This window comes from Sturnira hondurensis, unplaced genomic scaffold (genome assembly GCF_014824575.4).
Source record: "Sturnira hondurensis isolate 20B ecotype Veracruz unplaced genomic scaffold, ASM1482457v3 Scaffold0007036, whole genome shotgun sequence".
In the NCBI taxonomy this organism is placed as follows: Eukaryota; Metazoa; Chordata; class Mammalia; order Chiroptera; family Phyllostomidae; genus Sturnira; species Sturnira hondurensis.
In genome coordinates, this window is record NW_028079667.1 from 78638 (window position 1) to 91406 (window position 12769).

The window sequence follows — 12769 nt, forward strand, 5'->3', positions numbered from 1 at the left end:
GGAGAAATGAAGTCAGACTGCGGGCGTATAAGGCACAAAAAAGAAGGACGAGACGTAGGTGGCCCTTGAGGAAGGGCAGCTCCAGGGAGCAGCAGTGCTGAAGGGAAGAGGAAGGGCTTAGGAACATTCTGGGCTCTGTCACTCCTTCCAGGTGTGACTTGGGTGAAAGCCATTTAACCTCTCTGAGCCTTAGTCTCTTCATCGATAAAATAAAAATAATTAAAACCATGCAAATGATTTTTCATGCAACCTAAAATAATTGCATTGTCTGAAACTAGTAATTAGAGCAACAGATCTCTGTGTCCCGTCACTGACCCGCAGCCCATTTCCGATCAGGCTGCTTCAACACAGTGCTGCAGAACAACCCGCTTTGCTGTAGAAAATAAATTTAACAGGACCCACAACATAACAGAAAAGTAATCACTGGTAGCTGTTATTCCTGGGTTTTCATAAACAAAGGGCCACACGGAAACAGAAGAGACCTCTCCAGTGAGTAATTCTCTCTTGGCTTGATAGGTAACAACCTGTTTCTCCCAATTAACTAAGCCTAATCCAAGTCTAACAAAAGTCATCTTAACCCTTTTTTAAGAGACAAATCTATCAGCTGCTTTGCCCTTTTATAGGTATCAAAATTAGAGTAATTTCAGCATCCATGTTGACCAAATTGATTTGCTTTCCCCTTGGGTTCTACACCTGTTTTATACATAAGGAAATCAGTGGTGGGGGTAGGGTGGGGGGAATCTCAAGAAGGAATATTTTTGATGTATAATATTTCTAATACGCAGTTGTCCAATGCTGTTGCCAACCACCCTTCCTGGTTTCAGGAGCTGTAACCACCACTCCCTCCACCCCGCCCCCCACCCCCGTAGCTAAGGCTCAGTGAGTGACCTTCGGACCATAAGCCACTAAGGAGACAAAGATTATCTCCCTGGCAGGAGCACTGCTTCTGCTCCTTTTTTCATAACTGGCCCCCAGTGCTTGATCAGTTAGCCAATGAGGGGTAAGATTCCCCAAGGGGGGAATCACCTAAGACAGGCATGATCACATGAAGGCCCCAGGGAAGGACTTGGGGAGCTACGGAAAGAGGGGGTGATGGACCCTCGCCCCTCAGCTTTGACGAAGCCTGACTCCCCTGAGTCCTCGAGAAGTCTCCAAAAATTCTTTGGCTATCTGCCTCCTCTGCCTGGTTTAAGCCTGAAACAATGACAGAGGGTGGTGCAGCCCTGTGCTGGTGATCAGGCCTGAGAAAGGATATGTAAAATCCTTTGAAGCCCACTTTGCTAAGAATGCTCTTAGTTAAATGATAAAGGTTCGAGCAGGAAATGAGTTTGTTTCCCAAAGTTTTGTAGCCTTTTAGCTGATAGACCCTGACTCAGAAGAAGCCCTAATAGTTCTTTGTATGCTATCTACTGTTTGATCCTTACTGCCTGACAATGATTAATGAGCTGTGCCTGCATTCCTGTGCAAATTAAACCCAATTAAATGTTGTCTAGGCAAGGGTCAGTGCGCTCTCCCCTTGAGAGTATGGCCAAGCCGCTCCGAGGCACTCCCCTCTTGTGAAAGTAGCTGTGTGGTCTCTTTTCCTCCACAGGACTCAGTAGTCTGAGTGAATTTGTCTCGTATCTCATCCATGGTGCCTCAGGCACCACGAGCTGGTGTCCGGTCACAATTCTGAACCCTAGATACTAGGTGATAGAGGGGCTTTTATGGTTCATTATTAAGTGTCGTTTTTGGTTGTTATTCCTCATGAGTTCCTATAGATGTACAGTGCAATAATTAAATATTTTTTTGTCTACAGTAATTTTATCCAAAGAAATGTAACTGTCTTTCAGAAGGGAGAGGGGGAAGAGGAGGAGAAAACAAATAAAAAATAATAATAAAGTGAAATCAACATGACATGACCAGTTTTGGTCCTGATTTGGAGGTACATATATATGAAAAATAATAGAACAAATTATTTAAAACAAATACTGCTTGGTATCTGCAATGCATCATTGCAACACCAAAAAAAAAAAAGAAAAAGAAAAAAGACAACTGCTAAGAATCTGTTTCTAATCTGACATAGCAACAGGATAGTTTACAAAAGAAAGACATAGCTAATCAGGCCACACCAGGTATCGCATCAGCTTCTCCTTTCAGATAGCATAGAGACTGGTGTTTGGCTGGGAAAAGCCAGCATGTCAAACACCTTTGAAAATGTTAGTGTTTTAATTTCTTTGTCTACTAAAGAATACTAAAACAACATAAATATTAGCCATTATCTTCTTTTGAATGCTAAATGCCACATATTTTCCTTAGTTTAAGGGCTTTCCCATGATACTGTCTTTGCTTAGAATATTCTCTCTCCTCTCCTCACCTCTACCACTACCCCTCCACTTCCCAGCCTTTGTCTGGTTCATTTCTACTCAAATTTCTAACAAACGCTTAAGCATCACTTTCACAGAAAGGTGTTCCTGACTCCCTACGTTGGATGAGTTTCCCTGCATTTACACGCTTACAGTAGCCTACACTTCTTTCACTTACCTCACTTACAATCGACTTGTTAAAATACCTCTCTTCTCCTGCTCCTTCCCTTATTTATGCCAATGAATCCACCCCTTACATCATAAACAACAGAAGATCCTGCTTATGTTTTCATTGCTGTACACCAGGGAGATTTCCTGGCAGGTAACAGACACTCAATAAATATTGATTGTTGAGTGGACGGGTGAACAGACAAATGGATTAAGTAGGGCAGATTGAAGAAAAGAATCGCACAAGTATCCTGCTAGAGATAGTACGTTAATCAAGGTAACACAGGCTTCGATTAAAAAATACCAAAGTTGCAATGCTTCAATACAGTAGATGTTGATTGCTTGTTCACAGAGTAATTTAATGTAGGTGTGCTTATGTTGTAGGAGGGGATTACCACTGTGGTAAATCAGAGCCCAGGGTCCCTCCATCTTAGGAAGGAAGGAGAAAAGGGCAGTAGAGAAGCCTCGTCTACTTCTTAAAAGTCCCAGCCTGGGAGGGACACAGGTCACTTCTGTTCACTGACGGCATCGGGAAGCAAGGAGGAAGGCCTGGTCTGGGCACCCCCTCTCAGTGGCAATGGCACATGTGGAAAAGTGAGTCCAGACTCTTGGTAGACGGCTAAATATGTAATTAGTCAATCCAGATAATTCAAGTTATAACAATCCTCCCTACCAAAACCATAGAAGCCCACATTCTCTGGTCTTTGTGTTGCTAGTTAATTACACAGCCTTCTGCTTCATTTTGCATGTAGAATCATGGCCCAAATAATGCTTTCCTAATATTAATATTTTGAATACTTAAAAGTAAAGTCCACAAATTTTTCTTTAGTTTCCTTTGAACTATTGTTTATTGTGTTATTGTCATCATTTTACTTAATGGTGTGTCAAAATTTTACATATAGAAAAAAATGACCTAAGTGTTTTCAATGTTGTCTTGATTGCCAAAGTTTTCTTCTAATCACCAGTGTACCCTTATTTTTTTATTTATTTTATTGTATTTATTTATTTATCTTTAGAAGGGAAGGGAAGGAGAGAAGGAGAGAAATATCAATGTATGGTTGCCTCTTATGAGTCCCCTGCTGGGAACTGGCCTGCAACCCAGGCATGTGCCCTGACTGGGAATCCAACCGCGATTGTGTTGTTCAAAGGCCCGCGTTCAATCCACTGAGCTACGACACCAGCCAGGGCTAAATGTACCCTTATTTAATTATCGGTGTTACAACCTAAGGTAGCATGACTGCATACTCAGAAATAGCTTTGCAATAATATTTTAAAGTATAAATAATTTAAAGTAGAATGATACTAGGCTTAAAACTATTATGGCTCAGCATATTTTATTACCATAAAATAGAAGAAATAATATAAGGATCTATAATTGATTTTAGGGAATTTCTGTCACATCTAAAAACAAGAATTACTAGTTAATCTCTTAAGCACAGAATATCACTTAAATAACAGCAAGTATATACCTACTGCCAAGTAGGATAAACAATAAAAATATTGAAATTAATAGTCAAAACAAAATTATTCGAGATTAGAGTCTCAGCTTGGAGGAATTATAGAAAAATAGAGTCTCGTTTCAATGCAAATACCAGTAAAACTGTATTTTCAAAAGATAATATTCTTGTGAGGGAACATTGACTCAGTATGACAGATGTTTGGTGCTGACCATCAGAAGTAGGTGATACCAATTCTACAAAGGTTGCTGCTGTGACGACTGTCTCTGGTCTCCTGAATAATCACAAGCTCCCATCCAGTGGTTGCTGATGCAGTGACGAAGCAGTTTTTCGTGTCACTACTGGTGACCTGTCCACCCTCTCTACCTCAGGGAGTACATTTATTAGGCTCTTCAGCCAAAGGCAGTTGGGTTGAACTAATCTTTTCTTTGACCTTATTTTCCTTCCAGATAAGTGACTTGCTATGAAGGATTAAGTGATACTGGAGAGAATTTTCATTGAAAAGCTTCCCTACTACAAGAGTGCTTTCTAGCATAAGTTCTGGTTAGGATGGCGATCACATCAAATTTGGTTAAATATTGAGATGAGGTTTTATAACACCACTGGTATTCCAGTGATTACTCAAAGGGGCCTATTTTTATTAGCTTGAAAGGAATCAGAGCCACCCAGACGATTTTCACCCTTGGAAGAGGATAGAGCCATCCTCAGCAGCCTGTTCAGCTTCCTGTTTTCACTCCTCAGGCAGCAGCATCGGTTTTCCTTTGGGGAAGCATTGACACAAATCAGACCCATCAGACTTGTCCACCCAAGATTTTTAAGCTTGTGTTGATAACCTTAACAACTAAAAATGGGTGGAGATACTACTTGATCATCCTGCGGGGCCTAATGAGGAAATAGTTCTCTGGTTCCTGCTACTCAGGAGCGTTCCTGGCTCCTGAGGCCTGATGTTTACCTTCTCTGTTCATTTTGAGTTACTCATATCCTTCAAGTAAAGTCGCTTTTTGCTTAAGTTAATTAGAATCAGTTTATGTGGCTTGAAAGCCAAGAACTCAACAATAAAAAGACTCTAAAATTTGTGATTAAATAGTTACCGAAAAACACAAGATTTCCAGGATTCAACTGAATGTCATTTTTACAGTTGTAAGAGTTCAATGTTTCTACCAAATAGAAGCATATGAAGGAAGGTCTGTCAAGTTCACAGAATTTACAACTATGTTGAGAGCCAAGGGAATACCAAATTTAGTCACGTCACCTGCATAAGAATAAAGATTTCCATGAACAGAGCAGGGAAGTAAGTGAACTACATTCACTACGAGATTAAATTCTTCACAATATAAAGTCCTTCTAATAACTGGTGTTTGCAAATAAAAATTCAGTCATCACCTTGGCTAATAAATTTAACCATTACATATGCAAGAAGGTATCCCTAAAGTGTCTCAGGATTTTATAAGTGTTTCTGTAATGGGTAAACATATTTTGAATGTGGGAAGATTTAGAATTAATTTTTAAAATATTTTGGAGGATTATATCTATAGTAAACCAATAATAAGTCATAATTATAATATAATTGTGATTTACGAATCTACATATTTTGTGTACTTCAACTATTTCAGAGAATTTGACCTATCATACAGTCATTTTAGAATTCTATTTTAAAGTACATAAATGTGTAATTTAGATTGGTAATTTTAAGTAAAAAATTTTTTTAGCTTATATGGTATCAGAATACTTAAAAGAACTTGAACATCTTTATTTGCAAATTTAATTTATTATTTTGAAAAACTTACTCTAGAATTGAGAGGTTTTTTTCATTAAGCCTGACAACAAAAATTCCTAAAAGGAAATTAGAAATATTAAATTTAAAAAAAGAAATATTAAATTAATAATTGTAGTTTAAAATGTCTTCAGATGTTCAACTTGCTTCATATTATTTTGGGCTGTTACTCCAAAACTTTAAAAATTATGTATGAAATTTGACTAATTAATAAACAGAATAAAATTTGTAAGCCGAATATACAAGTTTTGGCATTTGTAACGTTAATAAATAGAATAATACTTTTATGCTCAAAACAACACCCCTAAAAAAGTCACAGTGACAGAATTCAGAATAATATATGGTAGCAGAATAAACAGATGGTTCAAAGGTGAGGCCCTGAATACTTTAAACTATTAGTCTTTTAAAAATGTTGTTATCACTGTACTTCTTTCTTTCCCTGCCCCGGTGGAACAAACGCTTTATCCAGTTTTCCTCGCCAGATTGGACGGAGAGGAGGCAGGGCTGGGAGGACCGCTGCAGGGCAGAAATCAGAAGTAGCTTAGTGATCTCCCAGCCCTTTGATTCCAAAGACCTAATCCCTAAAGCTGGGAGACAGATATAGCATAGAGGAAGTATCTGGACTGGAATGGTGCAAGGAAAATAATTTCCCTAAAACAAGAAAAACTTCCTGGGATTTTAGGGAATAGGTTAAATCATGGGAACAGAGGGGTCTGAGGTCTAAATACAGAGGGGGCTTCCTAGGCAAAGCCGCTAGGGGAGTGGAAAGGCTTTGGTAATGAACGGCCTATCTTTGGGAAAATCTAGGCAGCCTTGCAAAAATCCCCCACACCCTATCTCCCCGCCCCCAGCGGAGAGCCCCTGGATTTGAAGGGCTCTGTGCAGGAAAGTGACTGATTCTTGATAGTAACATGAATTTCAAACTAGATGACACAATAAACAGATGTTCCCATGCCCACTTCAGCATGGCATAAGATTCTGGAACTGTGGGGAAAAAAATCAAGAAAGTTCAGAGTAAATCCTAATAACAAGGGCTAAAGCTGTTCACCAACATAATGAAATGAAAGGCTTAAAATAGAAATCAAATTAGAGAATGTAAAGGGAAAGAAAAAGAAGAGGGTTGTGGGTGGGGAGAGGAAGGAGACCAAGAAAATAAAAGGGACGTTCACATCTGTAAAGTATATAGATCTAATCATTCTAAAATATCACTTCCTGATTGCAAAATATCTTTAACATGCTAAATGAACTACTATAAACTTTTTACAGATAAGTACTGGACTTACAAGAGAGCAAAGGAAATCCCCAGCTCCCTTTTCCCTTAAAAAGAGAGAATCAAGCTGTACTTAGAGTGGTCAGCAGTTCTTAAAGTTATAGATGCCCTCTGTTTAATGGCCAAGTTGGGAACAGGCCATAATAGCTTGGCTTGCATAAGTAGGAGTAATGGGATCAGATTCCTTGCATAAAGTGAGGGCCCTTGAAGGCTGCTTACAAATTAAATAAAAAGGTAGGCTAGAAAAAATATGAATGATAATAAAGACATGAAAGTTAATTTATCTGTCAGGGCCTCGGCTGAGCTGCAAAAGTAACAAGTAGTTTTCCTCGGACATCAGAACCATAGCCCTAACCTCACATGGATGTGGAGTTTGAATAGACAGCATACAGTTCGGGAAACCCCAGGCTAATAATCGGAAGCTGTTACAGGTTTGAACGAGTGCAGTCGATCTAGCAGAACCAGATGCAAATCTTCTGTAGGGCAGAAGAGCTGCGCAAACTATGGCTAGCAAGGCCAAACCTGCTCGTGTGCCACCTGTGAGCTCAGAATGCTTAGAAAGAATTAGAAGAAGAAGATTTTCATGACACATGAAAATTGTATGAAATTCAAATTTCAATCTCTCTGAGTAAACTTTGAACGAAACACAGCTACACTTATGTGTGTACATGTTGCTTAATAGCTGCTTTCACACTACAACAGGAGCATGGGTAGGGACTAGTGACAAGCACTGTGTGTGGCCCCTCCCAGCATCCTACTGCTGCTCGGTGCACTGCAAACCACAGTGATGAAGTCAGGGCTAGCAGCATGGTGAGTGTCAAGCATATCGGCACACCACTACATTTTATTTCCTTACTTTGATGATGGCATACCCCTCATGTGAAAACAAATAAAAGGGAAAATGAAAAGTGGACTCTGAGTATCACACTTTTAAGACACAATGGCATGTGGATTATTTTCTTATCCAATTAAACTGCAAACCCTTATACTATTGCTGTAAAAACACAAATTGGTCAATTTTACCAACCTAAATATTTACTACACTGTTGCCAATGCACACTATTCCCAAAACAGTCAGAAAAACTAGAAAATGTAATACAAATACCTCATTAGAGCAGAATTTGTCCATGGGAATTAAAAATCAAAATGAAGCTGCAATCAAAGGAACTTTCTAAGTGGCTCATTTTTTAGCCAAGTGAGAAAAATCGTTTACCAGTTGTGAGTTCATTAAATTGCATTTAATTGTAGCAGCCAAGAAACAATGTCCAGAGAAAATAAACTTGTTTGAATGATTAGACTTTGTTTCTCAATGAACTGAAAACATTAGAGGCAACATCGATAATCAACTTAAAAACATCAAAATCAACTTCAAATGATTTCCAATGGTTTGCCTTGACTCTTGATGAGTTCAGAGATGTTACCAATACTGTTCAGTTGTGGTTATTTGAGGATTCAATGCCAAGTTTGAAATAATAAAATAGCCTCTATTAATAGTTTGAGTAAAACTACAGTTAAGAACATTTCAAAGATCAAAAAATGAACGCAGTACACCTGAGGTGACTGTACTAAAATATGTTACAGCTGTTGGAAGCAAAAATGTATGTACAACAGGGAAAAAAAGCTTAATTGAATAAATTTACAAATCTTGTGAATAAAAAGTATAAGGTGTTTAAAGCCAAAGTGATTTGATGTATTTTTACATTATTTGTGGAAATCATTGAAATTCATCCTGTATTAGGAAGCCTGTGGTGTCAGTGGTGAACTTTATTTGCTTTCATAGACTTAACCATTTTTGGTTCCACATGTTTTGGGGGGTTTTTTACCCAAAAATAGAAGCTGAATATCCTGACTCATTGTACCAGACATTGGTGCAAATAACTTAGAAGGGATATGTTCTTATTACTTTTCTTTTTTAGCTCAGAAGTCAAAGCTATTTCCATCATAATACTCAGATGCTATTCACTTATTGACTTTTTCATTGATGGTGGAAAAGCAAATGTAGGTAAAACTTCTGGTGCCTTAACATAAATGAAGGCAGTGGCACCAAACTGTACTAGTAGGCAATATATTCTCCACCACTAGGCAGTTTAAGCCGGGGGCAGGGGGAGGGCGCAGGGTGCGGGGGCAGAGGAGGCAAGTTTCACTTAAGAAGGTCTTATTAAATCTTAATTTTGAATACACATTTTTTCATGTTGGGATTTTTTTCAATTGGGATATACCCACAAAGCTCGTTGGCTGCATACCAAAATGAGATGATTGCTTCGGAGAAATGCACTTACGTGATGGCTTCATTTGCGATCTGAGCCAACCACTTTTTTCATGGAACACAATTTTTACTTAAAGCATGACTAACAGACAAACTATGCTTATTTAGACTTAGATATTTGTATGGCATTTTCTCCATCAAGTTAGCCTACCACTTCGAGGAAAACGATTGCCAGTGTTTGCCCATAACATTGAAGCTTTCAAGTGAAAATTAGAATTTTAACCAATGTGTGTCCTCCACCATTGCAAGATGGTGGAGGACACACTCTACAGCTTCCCAACATTTAAAGACTTTTCTGATTACATAGGTGGAGATATCAACAGATTTTATTGTTTGATGTTGTAAAATAAAATGTGTTAAAATTCGGAAGATCGGCATAACTCAGTGAACCACTATTTTCCGAATGACCAATTCGTGAGGTTGCAAAAATCATACATTGGTAGAAGATATGTTCGAAGCACAAAACAGACCAAAGGATTTTAATGTAAGCAAATACAAAAAATTCACTGAGATGGTTTCACATTCCACATTGCTGCTAACTTTTAAGAAACTACTACTTGTTGAGCTCTGGTGTAATATAAAAGAAGAAAAACTACAATGACCTGAAGGGGCCCTTTAAATGCCCCTCCTACATAAACAAATGGTTTGGGGAGTCCTCAGTCAATTTTAGGGGTGCAGAGACATCCCAGGACCAAAGTGTTTGGAATATGCCACTCTAAACTATGTACACAGAGACTTCTGGAATCAAGTGATACAGCCGGAATCTCTGAGTAGTAAGGAACCTCTAATACCACAAGGATGACAGGAAGATTTCACCATTTGTCACTGTTGTCCATCATAACCATTCCTACTGAATATAACAGTGAGCGTTTATTGAGGCTCTGTCTAAGGTCTGTTCTAACTGCTTTCCCCTGACAATAATCCTTTTAAGCAAGGTATCATTATTATAATCATCACGTCTGTTTCATAGAGGGAGAAACTGAAAGAGAGGTTCATGAGGGCTAGAAGCCATACAGTTAGCAAGTGCAAGGCTTCCAACCGCTCCACTGTCAGTGAAGAAAGTCCCACCAGCGCTGCTCTGTACTGTGGCGGAACATACCCAGGAGGCCAGGGAACAGACTGGGCCAATGGTCTGTAGCTTTCTGCCCATTGTGGTGGTTACTAGTTACAGTTAATGGAAATGTGCTGACGATTTCATTGAGATGTCATATAAGTAGAAAATATACATTGCATATCAAACACAGATGAAGGAAAAGAATGTAAAATAATTCATTAATGTATGTCTTTTCATTATATGTGATGTGATAAACATTTAAAATATATTGGGGTACATAAAGCATATTGTTAAATGTACTTTGATTAATTTATTTAAATTCACTTGTTCTTTCTCCTTTTTAAAAATAAGACTTCTGGAAATGTTTAAGTCACATATGTGACCTGAATGTTAGTTCCATGGACAACACAGGTGCACAGTATCGACTCAATCAAGCTGTAGGCTTGTTAAAATTAGAGTTTTTGTTATGTGTTTCACCACCTAGAAGGCTGTTTCTTCCTTCCTGAAATATTTTAGGGGCTTTCTCCTTAATTAAAATACAAACGAGTAACATTTAGTTTACTGTCTTCAAAGAACTCGAGCAGCTCCAAACAACTTCATTTAAATCAGGAAAATAATCATGTTTCCTCCTGCTCCATTAAAACTGCCCTTGTTCAAGCAAATGTTTCTTGGCAAAGTTTCAAATTTGCCTTTTGCGCATCTTGCATAATTGTTTTTCATCTTTTTGCCATTAATGTTTTCAAAAAGGGAGAATCAGAGTTAGGAAGAGAAAAGCAAAGTGATATGAGGAGGTGCAGCGGAGCCCGTGCAGACGATTCGGCAGTGCAGCTTGGGGAGGGGATGAAACCAGGGCAGAATAACCCAGGGTGTGGGGACTGCTGCGTTCCTGCCTTTTGGAAGGAAGAAGGAGAGGTGGGCCAGGGCGTCAGAGGCAGTTCAGAGCTCTCGCCTGCATCTCCGTTGTAGTGGGAGTGGAATTACTGAGGGAGGAGCACGAGTCACAGAACTGTCCGTGTGAAGAAGTAGCTGCAGCAGCCATTAATTTCTCCCCTTGTATTTTAGATCCAATTTTTTTTTCATTTACCCCAAAGTTTGTCCTAGACCATGCCAAAATTTTCCTATTTGTAATCCACGTAATCTTCCCAATAATGCCAAGAAGAAACTGAGGCATTGAGGCATCAAGTAATTAGTCACTCAGTATCTGGCAGAGTGCAGATTAGAATCGAGCCTTCAGGGCCCATGGGCTAGACCACAGCACCCAGGCTCTAACCACTGTACTTACTGCCTCGCCCCAAACCCTCAACCACGGTTTTCTGCTTCTCCGAGGCCATGATGGACCCCAAAGTCCAAAGCTAACACTTCTATATATTATCTAACATGTATTATATGACATTGTCTATAAATTATAATAAATTCAGGGTGACAAAAACTAGGTCCACCAAGGACAATTTTTAAGGTGTTGAAAGTAGAACACTAGAAATTAATTTTAACAATAATAAAAAAGGTGTAAGTCAGTATAAGGCAGATTTATTTTAGATTTTATCACCCCAAAACTCTATAAAGACACTAGCTTTTGCTGTAAGGTGTGACTAAAGGGTTGCATGCAAATTCCATTCCTGACTCTACCAGGGGTGCAGGTGACCCTGCCATGATATCTCATAGCATTTTTTGGTTTCCTTCCTACTTAAACTCTCCTTAGGCATCTCTCAGTTTTCTGGATTGTGTCATTCTTTCTAAAATTGGAATAACTTTCTAGGGTGTAAAGTTTAAACAGATTACATAAAATGCTTGGATTAATTCCTAACACATAGCAGAAACTGCATAAATGTTAGTGGGTGTTATTATTTATATCATTTAACTTAAGCTTTCACATCTATTTTTGTGATCGTTCATTCAATGTTTGACTCTTCACTGCTAGCATATCAGCTTCTTAATGGCAGGGACAATTAACCACTGTGGCACACATCACAACTGTCCCCTGCTGTCCAGCTCTCCTCTCCACCTGAGCACACAAGGAGATTGTGCTTCCTTGATTTCTTGAAGCTGAGCGTGACGGCTGATTTGCTTCAGCCAGTGAAGTATGAGCAGAAACCTCCAGGTGTAGATTTAAATGTGGCACTGACTCCCCACTTTTCTCTTTCCCTGTCTCAGTGAGTGGGGAGGCAGGTTTTAATGTGGAGGTACAACCCTGAGCCTGGACGTAGAGGACAGCTAGTCTGGGGAATAACCAGAATCCACAGCAAACTTTGATGAGTGAGAAATAAACCATTATTTTCTGAAGACTCTGAGACTTTGTGGTGATTTATTATGGCAGGATAACCTAGCCTACTCTGTCTGTTACAACCTATTACATTCCCACAGCCTAGCAGAGTGTCTGGCACCTAGGGCACCATCGAATATGTTTTCAATAAACTGATAAATTAAAAGTTTTAATC